Consider the following 17,846-nt stretch of genomic DNA (forward strand, 5'->3'; position numbering starts at 1 on the left):
TCGACAGAGGACCTGAGTTCACTTCCCAGTTCATGTTATGTTGCTCGCAACCACATATAACTGCAGCTCCAGAGGATCTGATGCCCTGATCATGAGTATCTGCCCTGGCTTGCACAGACACACATACATACATACATACATACATACATACATACATACATACATACACACGTAATTAAAAATAAAAACAAATATTAACAAAACTGAGTCCCCAAACGCATTTGGAGGATCCCCTCTTCCCGTCTTGCTTCTTACCCACACACCCTGGGAGGTAGAGGAAGAGAGGATAATGATGAGAACTCACATCATATGTGACAGCAATAATTAAAGAAGTTTTCATTGATATAGGATAAGCTGCCCAGGTACAGGGGAGTTGCTGGTCTGCTTTTCTCTGAGAATGCCTGCTGTTGTACCCTGAAAGACAGGTACTGGGAAAGAGTAAGGGCTTTGGTGTCATTCTGGGCAAGTGACTTCCTAGATGGGTCTCCACACTGCACATCAGGGCTATAGTAGCCACCCTGGCTAGCTTGGGAAATAGTTGATTCTCAGCACATGATTGTGGGATCCATATATGCCCTCTGAGGAAAGTAGACATGGAAAGATAGAAGTTACTGAGCAGGACTGGTGACACACACCTGTAACCTCAACTCTTGGAAGGCTGGGATGGGAGGATCAAGAGACCACTGGGAACTGTTTTAGAGACTGAGAAATAGAGAACTAGGAGACAAAGATAAAGTTTAACCAAACTACTGCAAAATGTAACCTACTAGAACAAGAAGATGGCTATGAAAGGACATTTTTATCAAGACTTCTTTTTTTCACGGTTTTGTTGGGTTTTGTTTGTTTTGAGGGTGCAGTGAACATTATTGATAGTATTCAAGGGCTCTCTAAGCCCCTCCCCTTGTTCTGGGGGGGTCTGGAATAGAAACTGTGAGGGGAGATGCTCAGTGTTTGCAGGCTGATTTGGAACAGGGTCTCCTCAGCAGCTGAGGGCCTCTCTCTTCCTCTCTGTTCTTCCTGGAGTGGGTGGTCCAAGGCTCCTTACTTCTTGGATGCCCTGTTGTTGTAGTCATACTCATTGTCATACTAGGAAATGAGCTTTACAGAGTTGTCACTGAGAGCAATTCCAGCCCTAGCATCAAAGGTGGGAGAGTGGGCTTCACTGTCAAAGTCACAGGAGTCAACCTGGTCCTCAGTGTAGCTCCGGATGCCCTTTAGTGGACCCTTGGATGCCTGGTTCACCACCTTGATGTCGTTGTACTTGGCAGCTTTCTCCAGGTGTCATGTCAGATCCACACAGACACTCCTGGGGAAGGAACACAGAAAACCTTGCCCATGATCTTCCTGGTCAGCTCCGAGACGACCTTGTCCACAGCCTTGGCAGCACCAATAGATGCAAGAATGATGTTCTAGACAGCCATCACACCACAGCTTCCCAGAGGAACCATCCACAGTCTTTTGAGTGGCAGCGATGGCATGGACTGTGGTCATGAGTCCTTCCACAGTGCCAAAGTTGTCATGGATGAACTTGGTCAGGGGACTAAGCAGTTGGTGGTACAGGACACATTGCTGACAATCTTGAGTGAGTTGTCATACTTTTCATGATTCACACCCATCACAAACATGGGGACATCAGCAGAAGGGGCAGAAATGATGACACTTTTGGCCCATTCTTCAAGTGGGCCCTGGCCTTCTCCATGGTGGTGAAGACACCAGTAGCTTCCACAACATACTTAGCACCAGCATTGCCCTGTCTGACACTGGAAGAACTCCCTTCTGGAAGATGGAGATGGCTGTCCCTTTGGGGACAAAGTTTCCTTTCTTAGCCTTGACTGTGCTGTCATGGAACATGCTGTGGGTAGAATCATACTGGAATGTATAGATCAGGTGGTTGAGGTCAATGAATAGGTCATTGATGGCAGCAATATCCATTGTGCCAGCCTTGGTTCAAAATGGCCAAATCCGTACGTGTGTGGGTTAATACCCGGGTTTTCAATTCGATTCCATTGGTCTACCTGTCTATTTTTGTGCCAATACCAAGCTGTTTTCAGGACTATAGCTCTATAATAGAGCTTGAGGTCAGGGATGGTGATGCCTCCGGACGTTGCCTTGTTGAACAGGGTTGTTTTGGCTATCCTGGGTCTTTTGTTTTTCCATACAAAATTGATTATTGTTCTTTCAAGGTCTGTGAAGAACTGTGCTGGGATTTTAATGGGGATTGCATTGAATCTGTAGATTGCTTTTGGCAGGATTGCCATTTTTACTACATTGATCCTACCTATCCAAGAGCATGGGAGATCTTTCCATTTTCTGAGGGCTTCTTTAATTTCTTTCTTTAAAGATTCAAAGTTCTTACGATACAGGTCTTTCACTTGTTTGGTTAGCGTTACCCCAAGGTATTTTATGTTGTTTGTGGCAATTGTAAAGGGTGATGTTTCTCTGATTTCTCTTTCAGCCCTTTTATCATCTGTATATAGTAGGGCTACTGATTTTCTTGAGTTGATCTTGTAGCCTGCCACTTTGCTGAAGGTGTTAATCAGCTGTAAGAGTTCCCTGGTAGAGTTCTTTGGGTCATTGATGTAAACTATCATATCGTCTGCAAACAGTGAAAGTTTGACCTCTTCCTTCCCAATTTGTATCCCCTTGATCCCCCTTTGTTGTCGTATGGCAATAGCTAGGACTTCAAGTACCATGTTGAAAAGGTATGGAGAGAGTGGACAGCCTTGTTTTGTTCCTGATTTTAGAGGAATTGCATTGAGTTTCTGTCCATTTAGTTTGATGTTGGCTGTTGGTTTACTGTATATAGCTTTTATTATGTTTAAGTATGCCCCTGTTATCCCAGATCTCATCTGATCTTTGACAAAGAAGCTAAAAATATACAATGGAATAAAGAAAGCATCTTCAACAAATGGTGCTGGCATAATTGGAGACTGGCATGTAGAAGAATGCAGATCGATCCATGTCTATCGCCATGCACAAAACTTAAGTCCAAATGGATCAAAGACCTCAACATAAATCCAGCCACACTGAACCTCTTAGAAGAGAAAGTGGGTGGTACCCTTGAACGAATTGGTACAGGAGACAGCTTCCTGAACATAACACCAGTAGCACAGGCAGTAAGATCAACAATTAATAAATGGGACCTACTGAAACTGAGAAGCTTCTGTAAGGCAAAGGACACAGTCAGCAAGACAAAAAGGCAGCCCACAGAATGGGAAAAAATATTCACTAATCCCACATCTGACAGAGGGTTGATCTCCAAAATTTACAAAGAACTCAAGAAGCAAGTCTCCAAAACACCAAAGTACCCTATTAAAAAGTGGGCTGCAGAACTAAATAGAGAGTTTTCAATAGAGGAGTCTAAAATGGCTGAGAGGCACTTGAGAAAGTGCTCAACATCCTTAGCCATCCGGGAAATGCAAATCAAAACAACTCTCAGATACCATCTCACCCCTGTCAGAATGGCTAAAATCAAAAACACCAATGACAATTTATGCTGGAGGGGATGTGGTGAAAGGGGGACACTCCTCCATTGCTGGTGGGAGTGCCAACTGGTTCAGCCACTTTGGAAATCAGTGTGGAGATTCCTCAGAAAAATGGGAATAAACCTACCACAAGACCCAGCAACTCCACTCTTAGGCATATATCCAAAAGATGCCCATTCATACAACAAAGAGGTCTGTTCCACTATGTTCATAGCAGCTTTATTTGTAATTGCCAGAACGTGGAAGCAACCTAGATGTCCCTCACCTGAAGAATGGATAGAGAAAATGTGGTACATCTACACAATGGAGTACTATTCAGCAGAAAAAAATAATGGAATCATGAGATTCGCAGGCAAATGGATGACACTAGAAGAAACCATCCTGAGTGAGGTAACCCAGTCACAAAAAGAGAAACATGGCATGTACTCTCTCATATATGGATTTTAGACATAGATCTGGGGAGTGCCAGCCTACAATCCTATGGCCAGAGAGTCTGGGAAACAGAAACTTTATTTAGTGGCTGATTGAAGAAGAGGCAGACTCCCTTGGTTAAGTACTGAGCTGAACTCAAGAAAGCCAGTAACAGAGAGGGAGGACTGATGATCAAAGGGATTAAGACTGGGCTGGTTTAACCCCCAGAAACAGCTGACCAGACAAAGGTTAAATCTTGAATCCCAGGCATTAGCCTGGGAAGCCAGCATGGGACTGATCAAGACCCCCTGAATCTGGGTGTCAGTGAAGAGGCCTAGGGAATCTATTGAGCCTTGGGCAGCAGATCAGTACCCATCCCAAGTATACACACGGACTTTGGACTCCAATAGAACAATGTGAGGTGCACTCTCACCCAGAACTCTTGGGAAAGGGTCTAGGCCCTGCCCTATATGAAATGACACACTATGGACACCCCCATGGAGGGCCTCACCCTCCCTGGAGAAATGAGAGGATAACGGGGGGGGGAGAGAGGGGAGGGCATGGGAGGAAGGGAGGGAATGGGAGAGGGACCTGGAACTGACTTGTGAAGCAACCTTGATTCTTATCTAAATTTAAACTGGAAAATAAAATTTAAAAAAAATGGCCAAATCCGTTCCCACTCTGACCTTCACTGTCACGTTTGAGGGAAAAGACTGACACTGCACTAGATGTGGCTGTCCCTGGAGTGAAGAGGAGCAGACAGTCACATATTTATCTATCTATCTATCTATCTATCTATCTATCTATCTATCTATCTATTCATTCATTCATTTAGTGAGACCAGGTATTGTGGCTCATGACTGAAATCCCACTACTCAGGAGGCAGAGGCAGTTGGATCTCTGTGAGTTCTAGGCCATCCTGGTCCATACACTGAGTTCTGAACCAACAAGAGTTACATAATGAAACTCTTTCTCAAAAAGGAAAAAAAAGATGTTTGTTGTTGTTGAGAGATAGAGAAAGAAGTGAAGTTGGGTGAGTATGGATAGGGTCTGGGAAGTGTTGGGAGAGGGGAAAGATTGTGATCAAAATGGAAAACAGGAGAACATTTTTTAAACTTAAAAGGTTTAACATTGTTTTTATAAACATGTGTGCTTTGCCTGGTGCACAAGGAGGCAGAAAAGGACAAGGATTCTCCTGGAGCTGGAGTTACAGATGGTTGTGAGATGCTATATGGATGCTGAACATCAAATCCAGGTCCTCTGGAAGAGCAGTCAGTACTGTTAACTGCTGAGCCATCTCTCCAGCCCCTTATTGGAGGCTTTTAAAAACTTCTGACACTAGATCATTTCACAGAGCAATGCAAGTGAGCCTCAAGCCTGAGATACAACCTGACTATAAAGCAAATCTAGGCTCCAATATCCTTCAGGTCCTGTCTTAAAGTAACGAATGTGTAACTTAATGATACAGTGTCAGCTGCTGCATAACTGTGGCATTAGAATTTTTATGGTATACTATATATAGTCTACCATTCTGTGTATGTATATAAAACATGCAACAGGTCACAATACACATGAAACTGACTTTTAAAATGCTATGAGAGAGCCAGGTGCAGGGTATACCTGCAAGGACCTGGCTTTCTGAGAACCCTGGCTGTGGAAGAGACAGTTCACCTCCAGCCTCTTGACATCAAAGTGAAGACTCACTCTGTCTCCAGTATTAATACTTAACTCCTGATTGGTCAGAATGAGAAGCAAGATAAGAAACCTCTCACGCTTTACACATATCTACGAGTCCAGGCATTTAAGAACAATGGTGGTGCATCTTTCTCAGGATCTTGAGTCTGTCTTTTCTTCCATTATGTAAAGATGAGGAAGTGGGACAGGATGTGCTAAGCAAACATGCTGGTCCCATTCAGGCTCATGGCTCACACCTTGAACCACCAAAGGGACCAAATTCATGGGACCTGGAAAGACAAGGCTGTCTAAGGTAGATTAGGGGTCGGCAGCTGTGGACCCAGCCCAGGACAGGCACAGAAGTATGAACAAGAGTAAGCAAGGCAGTGAGCCCAGAGACCCAGCATGTACAGTGTGATGCTGTGACCCATGTGACATAGAGAGGAAAGGGAGGCGTACAGGCTGGCTCACCTAGTTCCCCAGAATGTAGGAGAAGGCCTCCACATACCTGCCTGAAGCCCACATCCTACTGAGAAGCATTGGGAAAGAGGAATCTCACAGAACTGAGGCTCAGGGCTGGGCACAGCGTGGTGGCTGCCTTCCAGAAGCATGTGGTATGCTGGGATGTGGTGAGGGGCCCCTCCTTGTGGAGGGCATTCATGCTTGATGGTTCTCTGCTTTTTCACTAGATGGAGTCCTTTAAGTTCATAGAAGGAGAGCTGGAAGATAGACTGTGCCACGTGAATATCACCATCTAGAGTGAGGGGACTCTGCAGAGTGCCCTGAACTCCAGGCCTGTCCTTACTGGCCTGCTTGCCACTTCCTACCCCCCTCGTGAAGTTTGGGCCAAGTCCGCTCTCACTCATGATGCCCTAGGGATTCCTCTGGGGATTCCTTCTCTTTGTATGGAGAAGGAAGTTTGCAGTGGCCTCTAATGGTCACCACTCTCCTTGGTTGATCTCCAAGGACCTCAGGGTTTGACAGAAGCATAGTCAATAGAGAGCAGTCGTGGCACCGTGGGGCCAGCCTGGTCTCCAGTCAGCCCTCAGCTTCCTTACCTGTTCCACCTTGGTCTTTCAGAGAGTCCAGAGGTGCCCAGCTGCCTCCTAGATGTGCTTCACTGCCCAGCGACTGGCCTGAAAACATGGATCCATGGTTGTCAACCACTGTGAACGGCCTTTATATCTGTTAGCTCACAAGCCCGCCTGCAGTTTCACAGATGCTACACCAGAGCCTGGCCTAGAGACAAAGAACTAACTTTGTTACAACTGGTAGCATCAGCTTCATGGTTCCATTCATTGACTTTCCCCCTACTTTCCCATGAGACAATACAGTGGCAGGCTCAGATAAGTTCTGTCACCCAAAGTAGGCTTTCAGTCCAGCTGCCCAGACCCAGGTTAGGAAACACCAATATTTTATCTACGGCCATAAAACAAGCCTGTTTGCCCTTTTCCCAGAACTAAATGCTGTATTTATGATATTTGACAGCAAATAGATCCACCTGCTACCTACCTTCTAAGACTAGGTAGGGAGACGCTACCTTGTCATCCAATGATCTCACTGTATAAACATTCTAGAAGAGTCCAGAACAAAAGGTTGTCAATGCATTTTCTCTTGAGATTTGCAGAAATGTGACTGAGTCACTAAACATTGTCTCCCAGCGTCGGGGAATCGAAGACTCAATTGGCACAGGGTGTTGGCCCTTTCCCTGCCCTTGGTTTCCTTGGGTGGTTCATTTAGGTGTCACAGAGTCCCTTCCCTCAATTCATCATGTCTTTCCCAGGGCCAGTCCTGAAAAGACAAATGCTTGTCAGATGAACACATGAATAAATGGATGAATTTTCTCATATGTGGAATCTAGCCAATAATATACATATATATGGAAGCAAATGTACATGTGGGTACAGTATAATATGTAAAAAGGAAAAGAAAACAGGAAAAGCTAAATATAAGAGGATGAGGAGGAACTGAGTATAAGTAATGGGCATGAGTTATGAAACAGGATAGAAAGTTAAGTGTTTTTCATCGCGGGGACCTGCTACCCCTGTAGGCACCAAAACACCCGGCTGCCGAACTCAAGCCCCTGCAAATGCTATTTTTCTTACATAGCACTTAACCTGACCTTCACATTAATATCCCCCACTTCCTCCCCCCTCAAAGAGCTTGAGACATCAGCCTGATGCCTTTCTGAGTCACCTGCATCCTCAAGAAAGCCTTGCCTTTTGTCCAACCCTCATCCCTCAGACCCTGGCATCTCTATAGGGTAAGCGTCCAGACCTGAGTTGGACCACATGACTGCTCTGCTTCCCTGCAGGCAGAAGAGCCAGGAGTTCTGTGAGGGCGGGAAAGTGTTCAGGAATGGGAGCTCAGCACGGATCAGGGAACTAGGGTGGGCGGCTCTGGCACACAACGGCCAACAAGCAGGGCTTGGGACATTCTGGAGCCTTCCTAAGGACAGCAGGGAGTCTCCTCAGCATGCCAAGGCCCTCTGTCCCACACTGGGCGGGGAAAGAGCCAGGCTTTGCTGGGGGGTGGGGTGTCCGGGCAGAGTCCTATCTGCAACTTCGGGTAGGAAATCCAACATCAACATTAAACTCTTCTTCCATGCCCCTGCCGCTATGTGGTCTTGACTCTGGCGGTGACCAGACATTGGCAGAGAAAAGAAAAAGGCTATTTGGGGGTCTCTGGGACACCTCTTACCTGCAACTTGTGGGATCCCACACATGGCACTGAGGTTTTTACTTGGCAACTGTGGCTCTAGGAGGAGTGTCTTCCCCTGTGTAGAGTCACTCCAATTAAACTCTTTCATATGGACACACATAGGAAGCTTATAAAATAGGCTTCCATATGGCTTTTTCAAACATCCTCCTAACCTCTCCTCTACCCTCCCTTCCCCAGTTCCTCTCCCCACTCAAACTTCCTTCTACATCCTTCCCTTTCCTTCTTTGCTTTTGGTTTTTTTCTCTAACATATTATCATCTTATATGAAGAAGTTTTATGGGCTTTAAAAATGAAGGTTTATTTGCCTACATGAGTCGCTGATGTCGACAGAGCTCCTTGAGAGGACAGCCACTGGTGACAACAGCAGGCAGTGACAGAGAGGCAAAGACAGGAGACCTCCAGAGAAGCCTGCTTTGAACGCCTGTGCATTTCTACCGAGTATTGCAACATGCAGTGTCTTTTTTTTTCTTTTTTTGCAGTTTAATGTTTTAAAAAGTTGCTGGGGGACTGAAGAGATGGGTTGATAGTTAAGAGCACTGGCTACTCTAGGACTTGGGTCTGCTTCCCAGCACCCACATGGTACCTCACAACCATTGGTAACTCCAGTTTCCAATACCCTGGTCTGGCCTCTTGGGGCACTAGGCATGCACTTGGTATACAGACAGATATGCATGCAGGCAAAACACACACACACAGAGACACACATACACACACACACAGACACACACACACACACTCTCTCTCTCTCTCTCTCTCTCTCTCTCTCTCACACACATACACACACAACACACTTTTAATCTAAAAATAAAGTTTGAGGGGCTGAGAAGATCGCTGAGCCAATAAAGTGTTTGCTGACCGCACTTGAGGACCGTCTTTTGACTCAAAGCACACACAGCCAAATGTAGTCATGGAGGTGCACCCTTGTAATCCCAGCACTGGGGTGGGAGGGCAGAGACAGGAGGAAACTTGGGGCTTGCTAGCAGGCTGGCACACTCTAATCAGCGAGCCCCAGAGCCCAGTAAGAGACACTGACTCCCCAAAAGGTGCACAGCTGGGGAGGAGCACCACCAGAGTTGACGCACACATGGTTGAAAATCGCTACTCTCCAGTACATGGTTGAGAAGCGCTACTCTCCAGTACCCCACCAGGTGCTCGACAGTGCCCTTCTGGTGAGGAGGACCAGAGAAGTCAGTGCCTTCCTGGTTTTGATATTACAAACTGTTAAAAGACCTTTTCTCTTTTTTCTTTCAGTTTTTGTTTTTGTTTGTTTGCTTTGAGATGGAGTTTTTCTCTGTAGCCCTGGCTGTCTGAAACTCACTCTGTAGTCCCAGGCTAGCCTCAAACTCACAGAGATCTGCCTCTGCCTCCCCGTGCTGGGATAAAGGTGTGTGCACCACCCAGTTAAAGGTCTTTCTTTCTTACACTCTGGTCCTCATCATATCCAGCCAGTCCCCTGCCCTCCTCCCCGACACACACTTCAGAGTCTCCTAATTCCCCTGTCCTGCCATTTCCCTCTGCAGCTCCCCAACTTCTGCCACCAGGTTGTGGGGCCCTCGATTTCTACTACCTCTTCTCAAGACTCAGATCCAGTTACTCCATCTTTTAAAACGTGGGTTCTCACCCTGGAACTCAGGCCACCACGCAGCCATTTTACACATTAATGAACTGCCAGCATCTACCCAAAGGCAGGCCCAGACCGCTAGCCTGGGCAGCCCCCAATTGAACAGGTAAGTGTGTCTTTCATGACGAGCTGTGTTGCCCATGAGGTGAGTGACAGGCTCCTCCTTCCTCCAGAGCCTGAAACAGAGAGGAGCCAACCTCTGCACCTCAGGATACTGCTACCACCAGCCCCTCAGCTCGTCATGGTCCTCCAGACCACATATATTCCTCCAGAGGGCAGCTCAAGGCCACACAGCCTCTGTCCCCTTAGTGGACACAGCTGACAGAATGGCTCAAAAATGGCCACCTGAGGAAGCAGGCTCACAACCATTAACTCCAGGTCAGCCTCATTCCTACCAGGTTCCCCACTATCTCACCCTTTTGTGGTTTTTAAATTTTCTCTCTCTTAAAATTTTAGTGTGTGTGTGCGTGTGTGTGTGTATGCATGCTTGCCTTGTACCTTATTTGAGACAGGTTTTTTTTGCTGTTTTTCCTCCATATACACCTGGCTAGCCAGCCCCCAGGTGTCTGAGAATCCTCCTGTCTCCACTTCCCTTCTTGCTATAAGAGCTACTGGATTCTGGGGATCCAGACTCAGGTTCTGAGACTTGAGCAGCAAGGCCGCTGACTGAGCCATCTCCCTGGCCCCACATACATGCACACACACACTCACATATGCATGCACACATGCATGCATGCATGACCACATATGTGCACAGTGCACACCCACAGCAACTATTTATTAAGAGTCTACTGTGATTAACATTTCAGCCTACTGTCTTTTCAGAACTCTACAAACTCAGTAATGAAAATAGTATGGCACTGGTCCAAAACTGAGTGGAAACGAAAAAGGATCCAAGAAATAGATTGATCTCCACAGACATGCCAAGAACAATGCGGGAAGGACAGTCTCTTCCATAACGTGCTGAGAGGTCTGGGTTGCCACAGGGAGAAGGATGAAGTCAGATTCTCCTCCCACACTGAATACATCATCCCAGAGTAAAGACTGAACTACCAGACCTGAAAACATGAAACTATGAGATGAAAATATAAAGATATTTCTACGACACCGATCTGGATTTTTGACTGTGGCCCCAACAGCAAGGTCAACAAAAGCAAAACCGAGCGAGTAGGGTTGTACAGTCACAGTAAAAGCGCCTGCACAGCAGAGCAGATGACACAGGTGAGCGGTGCCAGTGGAGGGAGTGGGGTAGGAGTACCTGCATGCCTCACACCCGATACGGGCTTACATGCAAAATCTATGCGAAAGTCAAACAACTCAATCATAAGAAAACAAATCCCTGATTTAAAAATAGGCAGAAAATCGGAGTAGGCATTTCTCCAAAGTATGAATGCAAATAGCTAACGGGCACTTGGGGAAAAAAAGGCTAACCACCACTACTGGCCAGAGAATAAACATTAAAACCACCGTGAACTAACGCCTCCTACCCATTAGAACAACTTTTAACAAGCAGGAGAAGGTTAAGTGTTGGCAAGGATGTGGAGAAAAGGGAGCCCTTGCACAAGTTCAGAGGAGATGAGAATTAGCATGGCCGTCACGGAAAATGACTCAGAGATACCTCAAGAAAATTAAAAATGCAGCAACCACATGATTCAGAAATCTCATTGTCAGTGGGCATTTGTCCAGAGGATGTCAAATCAGGATGTTGAAGAGACATCTACACTCTGTGCTTATTGCAACATCAGTAGCCACAGCCAAGAGATGGAAGTGACCTTGTGTCCCTAAACAATGGATGAGTGAATAAACGTATGTGGAATGGATACAGAAGGTGTGGTACCTATGAACAGAAAAATATACTATTCAGCCATACAGACAATGATGTCCTGTCATTGCAGCAACACAGATGAACCTGCAGGATGTCATTAAGCACTAAGAGTCAAGCACAGAAACAAAACTCTAAAACAAAAACTCTAACAACATCAAATGTGTGCAAGCCCACATCTAAAGGTGGTCACTAAAGGCTGGGGTTGGGTACGTTAAGGGGGTGCTGATCAAAGGACATAAGATTTCAGTAAAATTGGAGAAATAAGTTCGAGAGAGCTGTGTGTATATTGTAACATGAGCAGCAGCATGCTAAAATGCTTGGAAGTTGCTAAGAAACTATGCTTGTGTATTCTCTCTACAAAGAATTATAAATGTGAAGTAATATGCATCTCAATGTAGCCATTACTGAAACATTGAGTTGTACCTTATAAATCTATATACAACTTTGTCAGTAACAAAATGTTGCTGAGTACAGTGGAGCACGCCTTTCATCTCAGCGCTTGGGAGGCAGAAGCAGGCAGGTCTCTGTGAGATCCAGGCCAGCCAGGGCTACAATGAGACCCTGCCTCAAAAACTAAAAATAAAATGAAATAATACCACTCCTTGGTATTTCCCCCCCAAAGAATTCTACATCCTACCACAGAAGCCTCAATTTCATGTTCACTGCTGTGCCATTCAGAACAATCAGGAAAGGGAAACAGTTCAGATGTCCATCAGTGAGTAGATAATAGGAATTTGGTATTATACATATATGTGCATGTATGCATATACATCATATACATATACACAGTGGGCTTTTTTGGGGGGGTTCGAGACAGGTTTGGAGGCTGTCCTAGAATGAACTCTTGTAGAGTAGGTTGGTCTCAAACTCACAAAGATCCACCTGCCTCTGCCTCCTGAGTGCTGAGATTAAAGGCATGCACCACCAACGCCCGGCATACATTGCATTTTTAAATGAGCTATGCAAACACAATACCTAAACAAGAGAAGAAATATACAAAATTGACCTTAAATTTGTATCAATAAATGAAAATCCATTCCAATACAAAGCATTCATTTCTATACCATAATCTCCCTTTTACCTTTAAAAAGAGATTGGTTGTGATCATTAACCATTGATGACCAACCCCATTTAAATGAAAAAAATTTTTAAACAATATTTGGGAATTTGGGCATCGTTCATTAAGGGATATAGGTAGATTAACATATGTTCTAGTGAACTAACTTTAGCAACTGTTAGCTTATTGTATATTGCTTATGACGGTTTGCACACAAATATAAAACTGTCTTGATGTATATACATTTTGTATATTGATACAACTTAGGATATTTTATCATATTGCACCTTACAGTTCTCAGTTCTACCTCTATCAAGACATTTCAGTTCTATCTCTGTTAGTGAGAAACACATACACACAGAGAGCAGAGAGAGAGAGAGAGAGAGAGAGAGAGAGAGAGAGTGTGTTACATTTTTGAAGTCATTGTCCTTGCTAAATTATTTTGGGAAGCTTCAGCCTTTGTACAACTATGTTCCTGAGAATTACATACTTTTACCACCCCTGTCTCTTATCTATGAGATTAGTCAGACATAGATATTTGATCTTCAAACACTTCGTAGACCTGCAGAATATGGCATTTAAATGTCTTAATATTAGTACTCCGTTGACATGAGACACAATTGCTCCTGGCAGCACCAAGCTTTCCCAGAAAAAAATGTTGGGCACCAATGTCATTCCTTCTGGAGTCCGTTCTTTCCTTGGGCAAAAGAACTGTCCCCACCTCGATCACTGATTTTAGACATGCTGTCCTACTGTGCTTGCAGGAGATAAATTTAGAAGACTGCTGAACCTTGCCAAGTAAGACAGCCTTTCTACCTCCCTGCTTCTGTGTTGGTCAGTCAGATACTCTAGGCCTTAGCCATAGCTGGTTGTCCCTACACTGCTGTGAGACCTTGGGTGACTGTCCAAGTAGCCTGCTGTTTCTGTTTTTGCTACACCTTTCGAAGTTGCTCTCCAACACTTCCTGCCTACCCTAGTATTGTTACCTCCTTTCTCAGGTCTTTGATGAGGTTGAAGATTAAACTGTCACAATTATTGTTCTCTCTTCCTAGATAGAAATATTAGGTACAAGACTTAAATTTGCCCAGTAGTGGTGGTGGCGCATGCCTTTGATCCCAGCACACGGGAGGCAGAGGCAGGTGTATCTCTGTGAGTTAGAGGCCAGCCTGGTCTACAGAGATAGTTTCAGGACAGCTTTCAAAGCTACACAGAGAAACCCTGCCTCAAAAAGCAAAACAAACAAAAAAAGACTTAAACTTTCCAGCTTAGGAGAGCTCTATAGTAATCTCTGCTATGCCTTTACCGTGGACTGGATATATAGTTCTTGCCATTTTCTCTAGCTGCATCACTGGCGATAGGTCTCAAGCAGCAATAGTTCTTAAGTGAGTTTGTTCTTATTTTTCCTCCTCCTAGAGCATACGTGATATTTGCTATCTTTGTATATAGTTTCGTATCAAGCCTAAACCTTTTTCTTTAGACTAAAAGGGGAATTGAGTGAGATATCCACCCTGCCCACACCTGTAGCACTGACCACACCCGTTTGGGCGTGGTCACAGGTGAGGACATGAGGGAGGGAGGACTAGATCTGGGATCCCTGAACCCAGCATACTCTCTTGTTTCCAGTTGGGTCACAGAGGACAGCGTGGGTGGATCTGGAACCTGCAGCGGTCTCCCGCTTCTTGTGTAAGTGCATTCTCCCCAAATAAACTTCACTTAACCTGTACTGAGTCTTGTGAGTCTGGATCCCCACGCAATAGGGTGGAACTGGAAAATACATAAGTGAGGTAACCCCAGGTTTACACAGACAAATGCTGCATCTTCTCTCTCATACATAGGTGGTTTCTCGCTTCAATGACACATACATATGTTTCTTCAGAAGCACACACGTAAAACAAAATGCTTTTTTAAAAGTGGGTAGTTCTTGAAGAAGAACACCCAAGGTCATCATGCGCGTGTGCACACGCACACACACATGCACACATATAGAGGAAAGCGGCTCACAGTTGGAGTGGATGTCTATAGAAGTCAGGGACCTAGAAAGGGATCATGAGGTGGAGGAGGGGAGCTCACTTAGGGAAGGCAAACACTGGAAGACATGCAATGTGAAACAAAAGTAGAGAGTATTAGGCATAGAGAAGTCTGAGTGGGACTGGGGGTGGGTTGGGGGAGAGGAGGGGATCAGGGAGAGGGTTAACTAATGTTACAATGACAAACATGATTTCCCTCCCGGGGAGTGGACCTCCAATCCCGTCTGGATGCAGATGGTAGCCCCCATAGCAGTCGCCCCACTGTGTGCCAGTGGGCACGCCTTGCCAGGCAGGTTGGTGCGTGGTAGCATGCAGGGTCTGCTTTTCTCCCCTAGGAGTCTACACAGCAACCTGCAGCACCACGGGAGCTAGCCAGGACAGATGTTTCCGGGATGGTTCCAGCTGGATGTGCCTCTTGCTGGCAGCCTTGCAGTAGGTGCCACTCTCCTGCGGTTCAGACGGTAAACTGAACGGAAAGGGTAGCTCTTCTTTTCTCAAGCCACACCACTGTGCCCGAGACAGGGAGAAACCCAGGCGAAAGCTGTGGGAGAAGGAGGGGCAATGTCTGCCACCGTCGGCTGGCGTGGCCGTTAAGATGCGAAAGCAGGCAAGTCCTAATGGCTGAGGTCAGCCCTGGGAAGAATTAACAAGTGACTTAGGGACCTGAGCTGAGTGTGGGTGAGCACAGGGACGCCTCTGCTGGGGTAGATGAGGTTAGACATGGGTGATGTGAGCATGTTAGCACGTACTAAAGCCTGCGGGGACAGACTGTTGTCCATGTAAGGATCTGAAAAAACAAAACAACAGCAAAAACGCAGAGATTGAGGCAGAAGAAGAGAAATGGTGTATATGACCAAAGTCGTGCGGCAGAGGCAGAGTCAACACTTTAGTTCTATCTAATCCCAGGCCAGAAGGCCAGTGCCCCTTCCCTAGGAGGAATGTGGAGAGCCACAGACGGGCCTCAGGCAGTGAATCACTTTCTCAAGACACAGAGGCAGGCACATCTCTGAGTTTGAGGCCAACCAGGGCCGCACAGGGAAACCTTGTCTTGACAAGAAAGCAGCGGGGGTGGGGTGCAGGGGTGGCAGTAGCTGTCATCCTGGTGCTGGGGAGACAGTGACTGGAGGATCCATTCCTTGAGCTCAACAGCCAGCTAGCCTGGCCTAGCCTAATCAGTGAGCCCCAGGTCAGTTAATGACCCTGTCTCAAAACACAAGGTGAAGGACTGGAGAGCTAACTCAGCAGTTAAGAGCACTTATTGATCTTCCAGAGGACCTGGGTTGGCTCCCAGCACCCACATGACTACTCACAATCCCTGTGACTCTGGTACCGGAGGATCCAATGACGCATACATATGTATCTTCAGACATACACATGTAAAACAAAATACAAAAATGCTTTTTTAAAAAGTGAGTAGTTCCTGAAGAACACCCAAGGTCTCTCGGTCTCTCTCTCTCTCTCGGTCTCTCTCTCTCTCGGTCTCTCTCTCTCTCTCTCTCTCTCTCTCTCTCTCTCTCTCAGACACACACACACACACAGAGAGAGAGAGAGGCAAACGGCTCACTAGGCTCACAACCCTCTCTGTCAGATAGGTATATGAAGGTAGAAGAAGTGCACTCTGGGCCTGGGAACAGTCAGCAAAGCAAGCACATTGCTGGTGAAGCAAACAGGCCAAGCCGAACGCCCGCCACACAGGTTTGGCCCCCATTGCAAGTCACTTCTCAGTGGTTTTCTTCCCAGAAGCTGTTTGAGTTCCACATAACCACTCTGAGGAAGAAAGGACATTACTGGGGTTGTTCCCTCTAGGCTCCTAAACACACTGAGGCAAGGTAAACCATTTACCCTCTGCCTCCATGAAATCAAACTGGGCCCAGGAGGGAGTGGAGTCAGCCTGAGGCCCAGGTCCACCAGAGAAAGCATCCAGCCTGCTTGTAACTGAGGAGGCGGTGAGAGGCAGTCTGGCTTTGATCTTCCCAGCTCTCTCTGTGGAAGCTGCTCTGGCTCAGGGGGTCATGGGGATCGGCACTGCTGGAAACTCTCCCAGCTGGGTGACCTGGGGCAGCTGCTCCTCCATTCCACCTCCAGGTTTCCTGGCACGGCCAGTCTCTTCCTGCTCCGAGCTGTCAAGCTTTGAGGCAGACTGGGTGAGCCTCTAATTCTAGTGGGCGCTGGCACAGTGTGGATTTGGGGCTGGAACTGAAACAACCCAGGTGCCAAAAGGAACAAGGAAGTAAGGAGATGTCTCAAGTTAAGTTTCCATCTAGCTCACTCTGAGAAATGGGCGGGAAATGAACCATGATGGCTTTACAGGGAGCCTGGCAAGGAGTGGCGGGTCTGTCCCTGTCCCTGTCCTGCTGGGAGGAGTACAAGAGGCTGTGTACTAAGGTCCTCCGACTTCACAGAAGAAATAGGTGAGGAGGAACACTCTGGAAGGGTTCAACAGGCCCCCATGGCCTCACACAACCAGGAAGGGCCAAATGAATACGGCTAGGGCAATGGCTGAAGGAACATCCATATGGAAAAACATCATAAGTTCTAGACCTTTCTTCCGTTACATGGACTCCAACAAGGCCCATGCTTATAGCCAACGCCCTTCTCAAAGGTGACAGTCCAGTGTGCGAGCTTCCCCTGAGGACCACCTCTGCTCTATCCATCCCCACATACACACCTGAAGTCATCCCAGGCAGAGAGGAAGCTCTCTCGGGCAAGGCCTGCCTCTGCTCCTGCCTGTGAGCAGCAGGGCAGCCTACTTCACCCCACCACCTGCTGCTCATCCCCCCAGATCCCGCCACCCTCCTGCTGGGTGCCTGCTCCATTCGCCATGGCTAATGCGGCTGCCCCATGATGACCCCTTTAACCCAGAGTAACATGAACCTTAACGAAGGTGCCATGCTGCATGAACTCTAGAGTCCAAAAGGGCTCCGTGGGGGGGTGAGGGGACGCCTCCAGGTGGGACACAGACTCCACCCAGGAGCAGAGTCAGGGCTTGTCTCTCTGGGGCAACAATTTCTGCTATTGAGGTGGT

General features: G+C 46.7%; 1 pseudogene; it reads right to left on the minus strand.

The window, feature by feature from the left end:
- Positions 1-1,041: 1,041 nt before the first annotated feature.
- Positions 1,042-17,644, minus strand: LOC121142057 (annotated as a pseudogene).
- Between the last annotated feature and the right edge of the window lie 202 nt (positions 17,645-17,846).

The sequence above is a fragment of the Mesocricetus auratus genome, unplaced genomic scaffold (genome assembly GCF_017639785.1).
Source record: "Mesocricetus auratus isolate SY011 unplaced genomic scaffold, BCM_Maur_2.0 Super-Scaffold_100008, whole genome shotgun sequence".
NCBI classification, from domain to species: domain Eukaryota; kingdom Metazoa; phylum Chordata; class Mammalia; order Rodentia; family Cricetidae; genus Mesocricetus; species Mesocricetus auratus.